General features: G+C 44.3%; 1 protein-coding gene across 6 annotated transcripts in view; it reads left to right on the top strand.

Annotated features, from left to right (window-relative positions):
* LOC109634329 (RNA binding protein fox-1 homolog 3-like) overlaps positions 1 to 12,552 on the top strand; it is a 391,336-nt gene that overhangs the window by 140,177 nt on the left and 238,607 nt on the right. For 5 of the 6 annotated variants that reach the window (XM_069524959.1, XM_069524962.1, XM_069524964.1 and 2 more), the window contains exon 4: positions 1,066 to 1,128. The exons of the other annotated variant lie outside the window; for it this stretch is intronic. The gene's annotated coding sequence lies outside the window, so the exon portion shown is untranslated. The remainder of the gene's footprint in view (positions 1 to 1,065; positions 1,129 to 12,552) is intronic. 6 annotated transcript variants of the gene reach the window in all.

The following is a 12,552-nucleotide window of genomic DNA, read 5'->3' as shown; positions in this document are numbered from 1 at the left end:
GCAAGATGGAGCTGATAGTCAGGTTTTGTGGAGCTTTTTCTTTGGGTTGGGGTGGGGGGGTTGCGACAGCTAAGAAAGGTGTAGGAGCCACACAGCCAGGTAGGGAAGATGGCAGACTCAATACGTGGGCAGAGAAAGTGAAAGCAGAAACCAAAAGTGATCCGACCAAAAAACAGCTCAAGTGACAAAAGCTACATTAATAGTGGCATATGTCTGGAGCGCGGAGAAAGTAAGAGAGAGAGTGAGAGAAAACAGACCCTCGATCAGCCCGGGAGAGGACGGAGGGAACGGGAAAGAGGAGGGGGGGAAGAAAAAGGCAGAAAACAGTGCCAGCAGCCTCTATAATTGCCTCAATGCCACTGGGATTGCTTTCATTCAATTGAAGCATTCTCTTTCTCCGTACATTGGAGGTGGAGCTGGAGGTGTGGGGGTGGTGGTGGTGGTGGTGAGGTGGTGGAGCTGGGCTGGGTGGCGTGGGCGGGCGGGAGATCCGACGGTGCCCTCCCTCTCTCAGCAACATACAGCGATGAGGGCGATAGCTCCCCTGTAGTGGCTGAATCTCTGGCATCAGTGTGAGCAGTGGTGAGAGAGAGCGAGGGAGAGAAAGAGAGTGAGAGAGAGAGAGAGAGAGAGGATAGTGGAAGAGTAAGGGTAGCGATAAGGAGGTAGGTGGACTGCAGATCAGACCTATCAGATGTGATTGCGCACCCAAGTGCAACCCCGCATGTGAGTGTGTGTGTTTTTATATTTCCCAAACACTGGACCCCCCCTATACACACACACACACACACACACACACCTCAGTCATAACGCCACACACACCATCACTGCCCGAACACACTCACGTTCCCAGAGGAATCCTTTATTTCTTTATTTGGACTCCTGTTGGTGCGTGCATTGGATGCTCTGCTCCCTCCTCCTCCTCCTCCCTCTTCTTCTTCTTCTTCTTCTTCTCCTCCTCCTCCTTGTCCTGCTCTTCTCTCCTCCTCCTCCTCTCCCCGCTCTCTTTGCCGCTCTCACAGCCTAGTTTTCTTTTTTTTCCCCTCTTCAATCTTGTGTGTGCAGGTTGTATCTGACGGAGGGACCGGTGCCGCGCTCCCATCCCTGCGCTCCTTCAACAACAACACTGTGAGTATTCTCATGCTAATTTGGCTTCTCCAGCCTTCCCCGGTGTCGGTTTGTCTCTCTTTCTCTCTCTCCCTCCCTCTCTTTCTCTCTCTTTTTTTCATTCTTTGCCTCTTTTATGTTCTCATCTGTCGCGCAAATGCTGTGGCAGCGCGGGAAGAGAGAAAAAGAAGTGGATACCAAAAGGATTGAGAGACGATGCACAGAAATAGAGGGGAGAGGAAAAGGGAAGCGAGAGGGGAGGGGAGGAAAAAAGACAGGAGACAAGGGGGGAAAGAGATTTCTGCTGCCGCTGCTGCTGCTGCGTGCAACCCGTTCTGCCTTCGGAGGTGTTTCTCTTGGAGGATGGTGGAATCGCCGAAGGGATGAAGGGGGCGGGTCTTGGTTTTGTGAGTAGATAGTTGTGCAAGAATGATAGGGGATGTTGTTGACAAGCATAGAGTGGCTCATCAGACAGCCGGGCAGCTGGAACCAAGGTTTTCTCTGTTGACTAAACTTCTGATTCATCTGTCACTTTCCTATTTACACACACAGGCACATCTCCTCTGTCCTCACTTCTTTTTTTTTACTTTCATCAGCTTTTATTTTATTATTTAGCAACTTGGACTTTTTATATCATAGTTTCTTCTCTTGGTGATATGAGATGTATGGTTGGTACAGATGGGAGATGAATCATAGGCGTGTTTGACTTGGTTTGTACCTTCAGCACCACGTGCAGAGCATATGTGTGTGCCATTCATAATATACATTAAATTAACTAGGATAGGAGCTGCATGAGTTGGTTTTATTTTTCATTCGACCACAACACTATGCATCATCAGTTGACAGTATTTTTATACATATATATCTTGTTGTGTATATGTGTGTGTGTGTGCATGTGTGTATACATATATACGTGTGTGTATATATATATATATATGTTGAAACATGTATCTTTGTTTGTCGAGGTCAGTAAGTTAGTGTCCATCCATGTCCATTCCTACATGCTGCCCTTTGATCAAAGGTCCATATTTAGTCCGCCCACAGCATGTGTTTGAGCCATATGAAGAGTGGGTGTTGTGAGTGTGTGTGTGGGCGCTGAGATGGATAGGCCCTGTGCCCTCGCTGCAACGCCATGGCTAATAGGCATGCAAGGGTCAGCAGGGGTAGACACACATCTGGGCCCACGGATATGTCACCGAGACCAGAACCTCTCTTAGGCCAGGACTCACGGTAACACAAATCTTTTCAAGAAAAAAAAGCATATTGGGCCAACAAAACACTCGCAACACACTTTGGCAGATTCATTTGGCAGAGTAAAAGGGATTGATCTGAGCGTGGCAATTAGGCAAATTTCAGAACTAAGCATCTGGCGAGGCGAGAACGCTCCGCCTGGCAGAGGATTACCATTTTAGTTCCATTTTGAGACAACGCAGCCCAGAATGTGTTATTTCACAGCACTCGAGCAGCATGGCGGCTCAGGCAATACCAGCACATGAGGGATCTTTGTTCAGCGTTTACGTTGTGTATGTTGATTTCCACGACCTGCTAAGTAAGAGCGGTGCTTTGATTAATGATGATTAGGTTTAATATGTGTGTTCGAAGCTGTGGCGGCCGACCTCCCTTTCCCCGGCCTTTATGAAAATTAATCGTCGGAGTAAAATGCCTGGGATGATAGCAGCCTGCCGATGAGCTTGCTTTCTAAAGTAGGCTGATAAAAATGAGAACCATTCCCCCAATTACAGAAGATTAGGTTACCCTCCACCAATCTGAATCCTTAAATCCCTTCTGTTTTTACAGCTCTGTCTGCCGAATGTAATCCAGCCTTGAGACTTGGGCAGAATAGCAATAAAAGAAGGTAGAAACTTTAGCAGTGAAAGCCAAGCAGTAAAAATATCCATTGGGAGAGAGCAAAAGCACATGATAATTGACACAGCGCTGTGTTTCACTTGGCTGTAATTAACTGTGTAACAGAGGTTGTCAGTTGGAAAGGGAGAAAGCCCAGACTATCTTAGTGTGTTTAACACACTTGAAAGTGCAACATTTATCGTGTCTTTCCAGCCTTTGCTGAGGGTGCGTTTCAGGTTAGCGTGGGCCTCTCCGCTGTATTTATCCAGATCTTTTACTGTAGGCCCAGTTAGACGTTGTGCCATGCTTCCTTTATCCTTTGTACCAGTTTGAACACATGAAAAATCAAAAGGAGCCATTGTTTCTGGGGCGAGCACAAAAAAAGCTTATCATCTATTTTTAGTGCACTTTTCCTCATTGTTGCCTGGGCCACAATTCATGCTTACGTCTAACGGTTGTGTGCCATAAACTATGTTGTGCTTCACAGCCAGGCACTGGCTGGTGACAACTCTCACCCACACATTAGTGATCTATGAGCCGTACACCGCGGGCCCCCTGCTGCCTCACCAGCCGCTTTCAAATGCACAGGACCACAACAATGTCATTCTCCCTGTGTGATAGCACCCATATGCGCCGAGAGCACCTGTATTAGCGTAATGTGCCAACCCTTTATTTCTCATCACTTATCACAACCCGCTACATGCTGTACCCAAAAGGTGGAGGAAAAAAAAAAAAGCTCATAAAGATAAAAATCACATTTCACTAGAGGGTGCTTGTGTGACAGTGATATATGCTGTGAGCATCCTGCCACCTCATTGAGATGGGAGTGAGTTCTGGGTGGCTAAATCAATTTGTGCAAAGGCCGTTGGCGCTAGTATTGGTTTCGTGATATGATCTTTGTTGTCCATTTTTAGAGGTCAGCGTGAGCGCAACGACAAGGGCAAAAGAACCTGACCGCTTTCTCTCTTTATCCTATGCTAGTAAACGATCTCCCCCAAGAGGATTGTGGGTAAAGACCAGTCTTGATCAAAAAGGTGTATGTTTAGGTTTTTTTTCCTTAGGTTTAGACTCTATGGATTCTCTATTAAGAATGTGCTTTCATCCATTACCGCACGTGTCTTGATAGAGTGTCCAGAGGCAAGCTCCGTCCATGCATTAATCGCTGTAATTACTCAGAGAGGGTGACAGTGATTCTGGAGGTGCGTCTGAGTGCATATACCAGTAGACGACTGGGGGCGGGGGGCAGTAGACCAGTCGATAGGTGAACCTGACTCCCTCTGATGTTCCAGATCTCCGGTCAGGAAGTAATGGAAAAAAAGAGCAAGTCAAGCAATTTCCTTATATCCATCTCATGATCTATGACATTGTGTGTAATACAGTAAAAGTCATTATCTGGGTTTTTTTTTTTTTTTTCTCCAAATTTGTATTCATTAATTTCTGTGCGTGTGCAGCTGAGAACTGCAGCTTTTTAAAATTCTGTTCAGTCCTTGGAGGAACGTGATGGCTTTCAAGCTTTCAGTCCGTTATTCAAGTGAAGAATAACATGTGACGCACTCAAGTCATATATATTTTTAAGAAAATAAATTGATAAAAGTCAAAGTTCCCTTTCAACAAATCATCAAGGAAGACGTCAAAGTAGCGGCCGCACTCTTTGACTGACTTGTGAACTGCAGCGAAGAGCAGTGCAAAATCACCACAGCAACGACTGCTTAGCAACAAAGATGCATTAAAAAAACACAAAGAAAAAACAACAACAAAAAAAGCAGATCTCACACTTTTCACATGATTTAGTATGTCGGAATATAATTCTGCCGCATTTGGTTTATGGCACAGACTGCTGCGACGTGGCTGTACAGATGTTCCGTCTGAGAGATGCTCGTAAAGAAAAGGAAGCCAGTGGTCAAATCAAGGCTGTCAAGTCAGGGAAGGAAAGGCGGAGGAGGGAGAGCTGAACACGTTGCAGCTCCGAGGGCTCCATATTGTCTGTACAAGGGCAGCAGAGTTGGTCTTTGTGTGACGCTTCTGGAATGTGTCTTATAATGATGTCAACGGGCCAGACAGTTAATCAGAACCGCATTGTTGGTCATAATAAGTGAATGGAATTTAATAGGTGAATGTCTGCCACTTCCCTTCTTATCTCACGGAGACTTTCACTTTCTTCTACTGCCTACAGCAAGTAATCATGGGGAATGTACGACTCGGAGACACTGTTTTTAATTAAGAACAATTCCTAGCATCATTGAAGGAAAAAAGGGACGTTTCGGGCATTTGGCCTTTTTTCTTTGGGTTCGGTTTTCTCATTAATCGCAGCAGAACCGCGTCTGATACCAGCGCACAGGAGAGGAGACCGGGCTGGAGCGGCGGCGTCGAATATGTGAACATCTCGGCACCGATGTGTGCAGAGCAGAGTGTGTGTCTGCAGGGGAGGCTTTGAAATTTCATCCACTCCATTCCTTTTAACTCGGCGGATGGGATGTGTGTGTCTCGCTCCAGTTGGCCAATGGCTGTTAGGAAGCTCCCGAGCAGCCGCAACACCAGCACCCCTCCAACCATTCACACACACACATGCACGCGCATACTCCTCGCTATCTGCCTCCCCTCCTCCTCCTCCCCCCTGCCCGCTCTTCTACTCCACCAGACCTGCATTGTGTCAGGTAGTTTAATGTGAAATTGCTTTTCTTTCAAATTTCCCCCTGGAAACGTAGGTCGTCGCAAAATGTTACATCTCATAATGGCGTGTTATTGTTGTTCTTTCATACGAGTCTTTGGCTTCTGAGCGCGGGGTTTTTCAGCACAGGGCTGAGGTCAGATCCGGCTATTTTTCCCTCGGCTGCTGCCGCCTCTCCTCACTGTCGCCATCTCGGATTCTGCACCTGAGCTCTTCCTCTGCCGCGCACATTGTAACCCTGCTGAAAAATTTATCACCACCTCACTCTATGATTACGCTATGCATTAGCAGGGCTTAAATTTAATTTGTCGGCAGGCCCAGTGCTACGGGCCTGGCCTATCAGAGACACTTTGTAAAGGCCCTGGAAGAGCCTCCCGGGGTGATCCTATCAGTCAGACACACTGTCAGCAGACACACTCAGTTAGTCAGCATTGAGTCAGAAATGTGGCCCAGCCAAGCCACACGCCACCGATGGCTGCTCCGCTGGGCTGCTGCTGTGGGCATCAAACTCCCCCGCCTGCCAATCAAAGCTCCAGCAAGGATGCTGACCTTTGTTCCCCTGTTGAAATGAATGCTCTTCAACAGGTGATCCGACCGACATCCCTGCCTCAAGTTTAAATATAGCATAGTTGTTTTGTATTTTTTCTCCTCTAACCTTCCTTCACATTAGCCTCTTACAGCACTGCTGTTTATGTCAGTAGGTCTGTAGAATGTGCTCACATTGTTTCATATATTTTTAGGTTTTATTCAGTACTCACTGTCAGTCCTCTGACGGTCACCTCCATAATAATCACCTGTCCTAAAGTGGTTATTAGCGTCTTCCACTCCTGTGATTTACATTATTACGTGGTGGTTAATGTCATGTTTCTTTACCGAGAGAATGTGAAACATTTAAGTGCGAGGTGCTACCTCTGCAGCTCTTTGCTGTGTGATTATGTTCCCTTTTGCTTTGCCTTATTTTCACTCTCACATTTTCATCCTCACAGATGACTATCAAAATAACTTGATCTGAGGCCACTCAAGGCTGCTTTTATCGCTGCTCGCAGAATGAGAAGGTCAATTTTCAAGGCATTTCGTTGGAAGGGGGGGGTGGTTTAAACCAGCGTGTTACTAAGAGAACCAAGACGGCCGTATGCTTCCTGCGGCTCTAATTGGGATCCATTTTCATTTTCATATGATTTTAAATGTCAAGAACAGAGCACACGCAAAGTGTTTTGAATTTGCTCAGGAAGGCCTCAGTCCTCGGGTCAGACAAGTTGAAAGCATATTCGTTTATTATGAAAAGAAGACGTACTGTAACAAGCCACTCTGTAGTTTTACCATTGAAAAAGAAGGAGGGAAAAAAAGAAAGATGATGCACTGCTTCTGACCTCAAATGGTCCGCTGAGAACATAATGTCAAAAGTTGCCAGCGCCTTTCTTCATTTGACAGAAACAAATCCTCAGGAAGGACTCGGTGGCCCCACCTCCCTGTGTGGAGGCCGTGCACTCTTTCCACATGCCTGTGCGGGTTTCCCTTGGGTGCTCCAGTTCCTCCTCATGGTGCAGAGATATTTAAGTTATAAGTGGCCTGAAGACTTCCCCAAACTTATGTATTGAAATGTATATTTCAGTCACACCAGAATCCTTAGCGACGGAGATACAGGTTGTCATAGTTAATTTTATCCATCCCTAATCTGTGCTGCTAATAGGAACTATTAATATTTAAAAAGTGTCTTTAGCAGTGATTAATTTGGGGTTCAAAGTCTTTGTGTACTTGTTTTGTTTGAGGGTAAAATGATTTGCTTCTAATTCAGCAGAGAGCGTCTTTATAAAAGAGCCTCTCTTCCCATGAAAAGTGGTGGAGGAACAATAACGGCATGTTTGCATTCAAGTGACAAAACCCTCTAGTGGTCCAGAGAAATATAATTCTCGTCAGCACAGGAGCGAAGGAGGGAATAGAGTGACTTTGCTACTGAGCCACAAAGTCAGCAGAGGTTCAGGTGGTTGGATGAGTAAACAAAATGTTGGACTGTGAATCAGGAGACATACATTTGCTTCCTCTTTTCCATCTACAGTCAACATAAGTTAAACGGTCACCTCTGACTGTTACACCCATTCTGAATATGATTGGTCCAATTTGGAGGTTGAAAAAAACAACCACTGTTAACAAGGTTTACAGCAGCGGACAGAGTAATAGTTGCCCCTCGTTTGAAGCCTCCACCTTCCTTCCTTTTGTGCTGGGTACATATCTGCACATTATATAATTAGAGTTGTGGACTTGAGTGCAAGAAGCAAATGAATCATTTATAAGTGCGTGCTACTTGCCATTAATAAACCTCAAAACCTTTTTAGTCAATCTTCTCTAATTACTTTCATGTTTTTTTTATATTTTGTGTTTTCATGTATTTTTCAATAACGAAACATTTTAAACCAAAATATGATATTTCCCTGATATCAAATAACTCCCTACGATTTTGTGCATTCACCCAACCAAACTCCACTTATGTCAGATCAGAGCACATCTGTATGTGTTATTAAACTAGCTTCTGTTTCGGATTTTAATTTGCTGTAGAAAGTTTACGACAGTATATTTCGTTATTTTGTCAAAGAAAGCAAACAAATCTACTTATTACAGCAATAGAAATGAAACTGAATTGATGTCAACACGAGTTGTAAATGATAATGTGGATAATTCCATTTTCCACGCAACTTGGCATCTGGTGTACAGATCAGAACACTAAAGCATGATGGGTATATGACTGGGAAACCCCATAACCTGGATTTTGTATCCAAAGTTCAAATGCAGTTTTTCTTCCCGTAATCCCTTGTCCAAGCAGCTTTGTATTTCTACCTTAAACATCCCTTTCATTCCCTCATTTAATAAATGACACCCAGAGGACGAAAGGGGGACAAGTCCCTGCTGACACCTGTGAAATATAGACTGATAATGCTCCTGCCACTCGCCTAATGCCGCTCCCTTCCACCGCCTTCTGTCTGACAGGCCGGCCCGACGCATGTATCATAATGAGCGGATCTCTGTGCCGTCAATTAGGAGCACCTCAAGCATGTGACTGAACTTCTTTGATTCCTGAGAATAAAGGAAAAGATGGGGAGGGGATCTCTCCCGGCTCGTGGGAGCGAGCGCCATTTCTCCTCCGAGTGCACATAGAATCCACTCAATGTTAGCTATTTCTGCCAGACGATTACAAGCCGAGCGCCTATTGCTTCTTCGTTTTGAGTATATGTGTCCCAGGGGTGGTGTGACGGAGAGGAGCAAAGCGTCCCAGCTCCTCCATGCCCCCCCCCCTTTCCTGCTGATCTGAAAAACTCAGTCAGTTATTGTCTGCATGGCTCACTTTGAATGATTTAATTACTTGCTTTAGACTTGAGCAATTATAGCTGAGCAGCACATATGTTAATTATATCTGACCTCACATTTTTGCTGCTCTGTTAATTGTTCGCTTAGATGACATTCCCAGATGACTGTCATTGCTGCCTGCGTATCGGGCAATTTAAGGGGAAAAAAATGACAGCGAAATGGCTGCGTGACAGATTTTGGTCGATGGAAAAGTTTAAACTGAGGCGTTCAGTTCCAGATGGAGGGGGTCACAGCATGTAGGCCCTATGACTCGTCCTTTTAACCCCCCATGTCTGCATCTGTTGCCAACGGTTACATAAACCCTTCCCCATCTCTATGAAGAGGAATTTTTTTTTTGTCTTTGTGTGTGTGTGTGTGTGTGTGTGCGTTTTTAATCAAATGTTTTAACAGACTTCAAAGCGTGCACAGTGTTGTACCCGGAGATTGATGCTGCATAAACTGTGCATGTTGGCAAACACTTCTACTGCCCACAAATCTTGCAAGACGATGTCAGTTATGTGCACGCATCATCCATGTTTAGCAAACAGGACAAGCTGTAACGCTTTTTCACTATCGAGCGATTCTAAAGATGCAGGGCTGTGGAAGCCAGCTTTCTGTGGATGTGGATCCCACTTCCTGTTGTGTCCTGACATGATGCATTTTGTTTTTCTGTCGCCCTTATTACCCAGGAAACATCCAAACCCACAAACCCCCAGTTAAAAGCTCACACTGTTGGCTCAAGTGCATGTTTGCTTTCCTTTCTGAAAGTCCTACGCTCCAAAAATCCATTAAAACAAAAAAAAAAACAGCTTGCAGAGACAAATTGCTTCCTGAACTAATACATCTTGTTGAACGACACATGTATCGCAAATTTCCTCCAACGTGGTTTTATCACACTGTTTTTTATGACATTTAATGGGGACTGTTTTCACTTTTGCCATTACCGACACTGAGGTTTAATTCTCCTGGCAGCGAGGAGGCAGAACAGAAGTTAAGGCAGCGTGGAATACAGATACACACAGCGAGCTCTTCAAACTCATTTTATCTTGTGATATGATTGCAGCTGCGTGACTGTGGCCTCATGAAGCAGTGGCAGGAGAAATGAAAAATACAAGTGCTGCTCAACACGATTACATTTGTTAATGCAGCAGTATGTCGGAGCATGCTGCTTCTAATGGACTGTGCTTTTGTTTGTCACCTTAAGTGAGCGGAGACGTTCTCTTGTTTCACTTCACTTCACCGGAGTTGAATTTTGAAAATGGGATGAATCTGTTGTGTTTTATTCAGGGAAGAAAGGGTTGTGTTACACTTCCTGTTTCACGGTTACTTAAAGAGCATGAAATATTAAATACAACAAACCCCACACTTAATTAAAGCCAGACTATCATTGAAGAAAATCTGAGGTGGAAGCAAAGACAGGAACACGAAGCAAAACGTCTCCTAGTCTGTCGTATGTACTGTGTAAAGAATATTCCAAGATGATCAAGATCACTTCTGATCCAGGTGCTTTTTATCCTATTTCATTATATATCACTATGAGTTGCAGTATGTGAAGCATGATTCTAAATTAATTGGTCACATTGGTATAACAAAGTGTTGTGACCGACACTACAACAGCAGCTCAAGTGGGGAAAAAAAAAAACGTCACCTTGCATCTATTTTGGTCCCATTTTACCGGTAACTTCACATCCACTGCTTTTGTTAAACAGAAAGCAGTTGAACGTGCGCATTGTGTTCATGCAGACGCTGTCAAAACCTGTCCAAAACTTCCTGCTGCGACCGCTCCACTCCGACACTCTTTAAAACGCTGTTTTGTAGAAAACATTATGGGGCACACACAATATGAAAGAAAACTGCAGCGCAGGCAGTTTGTATTTTTAAATGCTTTCCAGGTGTTGCACATATTTATACTACTTCTTTTGCCAAGCATGCAGAGAGCAGCTGTATTTTGTAGGGAAAAAATTCAGGTCATAGTCACTGATATTATCAAGCAGTGGAATCACATTAGATTGCCATTTCATTTAAAGCATTAATGCATTGTCACATCCTTGTTGGAAAGTTGCAGCCCGTCTCTGCTCCTCTTCGATTCTTTGTGACTAATGCACTTGTGATGCGGACACAGATGATTTGTCGCCTTTGGATCTGTTGTTGCTTTGAAAACTCACATAAGTGCTGCGTGTCAGACATCTGTTATAGCCGACTCACTGGAATTAAACCTATTGCGACTCAACACCTTTAATTGTGATTGAGGGTGTTTTCACACCTTGTTTGGTCCAGACATCCTGACTTTTCAGTTTAGACTGAGCTAAAATAACAGGTGTGAAAAGTATTTCCAACAAACAGACCAAAATGTGTTCCAAACAAAAGAGGTGGTCTTGGTCTGGATCAAACTGAACCATGGTTTGTTTGTAGTGTGAAAACACATTTTGGATAGTTCAGGCAGAAACAGCATTAAACAATAGAAGAAGAAAAGAGGAGGAAGTGGCTCGAAGGCTTGCTTTAAGTATTTGCTTGTGATGATATCAAGTTTGAATGATTGGAACGAGTGTGGAGTACTGCACCAGAATTTGGTGATGCTGGTAGTAGAACCATGATGATATTACAATGGCAACCAAATTTTCTCCATTCATTGTGCAGACCACACTCATGTGTAGCCCATGTAGGTGAAGACAACACCCTCAGCTACTGCACATAACTTTTTCTGTTAGGTGTTTTTCTTTTACTTTCGCATGTTAGTGTGTGTGTGTGTGTGTGTGTGTCACACGTCCATGTGTGGGTACTCCTGTTTGCTCGTCTGAGATCCTGAGCTGATGGCAGCCCACATTCATTAGGTACAGTGGCTCAGGCTTCTCCCCACCAGGATCCACAGACAGCTGTCAGTTCACTGAGGGACTCCTGCACTGATTGTACATCAACATTCACACTGACTCGCACATTCCACTGCACATCTACTTAATTCGACATTTACATACTCATGCTGCAGCATGAGCGCTGGGTGACTGTCAGGACCGATTACACAGCTACGACCTTTGCTCCCCCGTGTATCCGGATGTGCAGGTTGATGTTTATGTCAGAGTGGATGATGATTTACATTTGTAATGTAATGTGGAATTTTAAGCTGTATTCATGGATATTTATTTTTACCATCTATACAAGAACCCCACTACGAGCTGACAGACGTGAGTAATAGTAAGTTTGCAAACAGTTGCTTATTTACAAATCCAGACAACTTTGCATTTTGCCGTTTGCGCTGATGGGAGCACTAAAAGCCTATTTATTCACGTGTGCATTGAATTATCAGCGTAGCTACATATTAGCCTGCATCATGTGCAACCTACTGTGCACCGTCCTAGAAATGTCATTACACGTTGTGGGGACGCAGACCTACAATTTTAACTGGTCGTACGTTTTTGTTTGCAATTGCAATAACTCTGCAACGGACACACGCGATGTCTTAACTACTCTGGAGTTTGAGAGCAACTAAAATAGAGAAGTTTAGTAACGCTGCTGGCGCTCTTTCAGTTTGAAAATTCTGGTGCCACGTTTTAGTCTGAGCAAAAACAAAGTGTTTGAAACTATGATGTAGAAACCTA

The sequence above is a fragment of the Paralichthys olivaceus genome, chromosome 5 (genome assembly GCF_024713975.1).
Source record: "Paralichthys olivaceus isolate ysfri-2021 chromosome 5, ASM2471397v2, whole genome shotgun sequence".
Lineage (NCBI taxonomy): Eukaryota > Metazoa > Chordata > Actinopteri > Pleuronectiformes > Paralichthyidae > Paralichthys > Paralichthys olivaceus.
The sequence above is the reverse complement of the archived record's forward strand: the minus strand, read 5'-3'. Positions and strand labels throughout refer to the sequence as shown.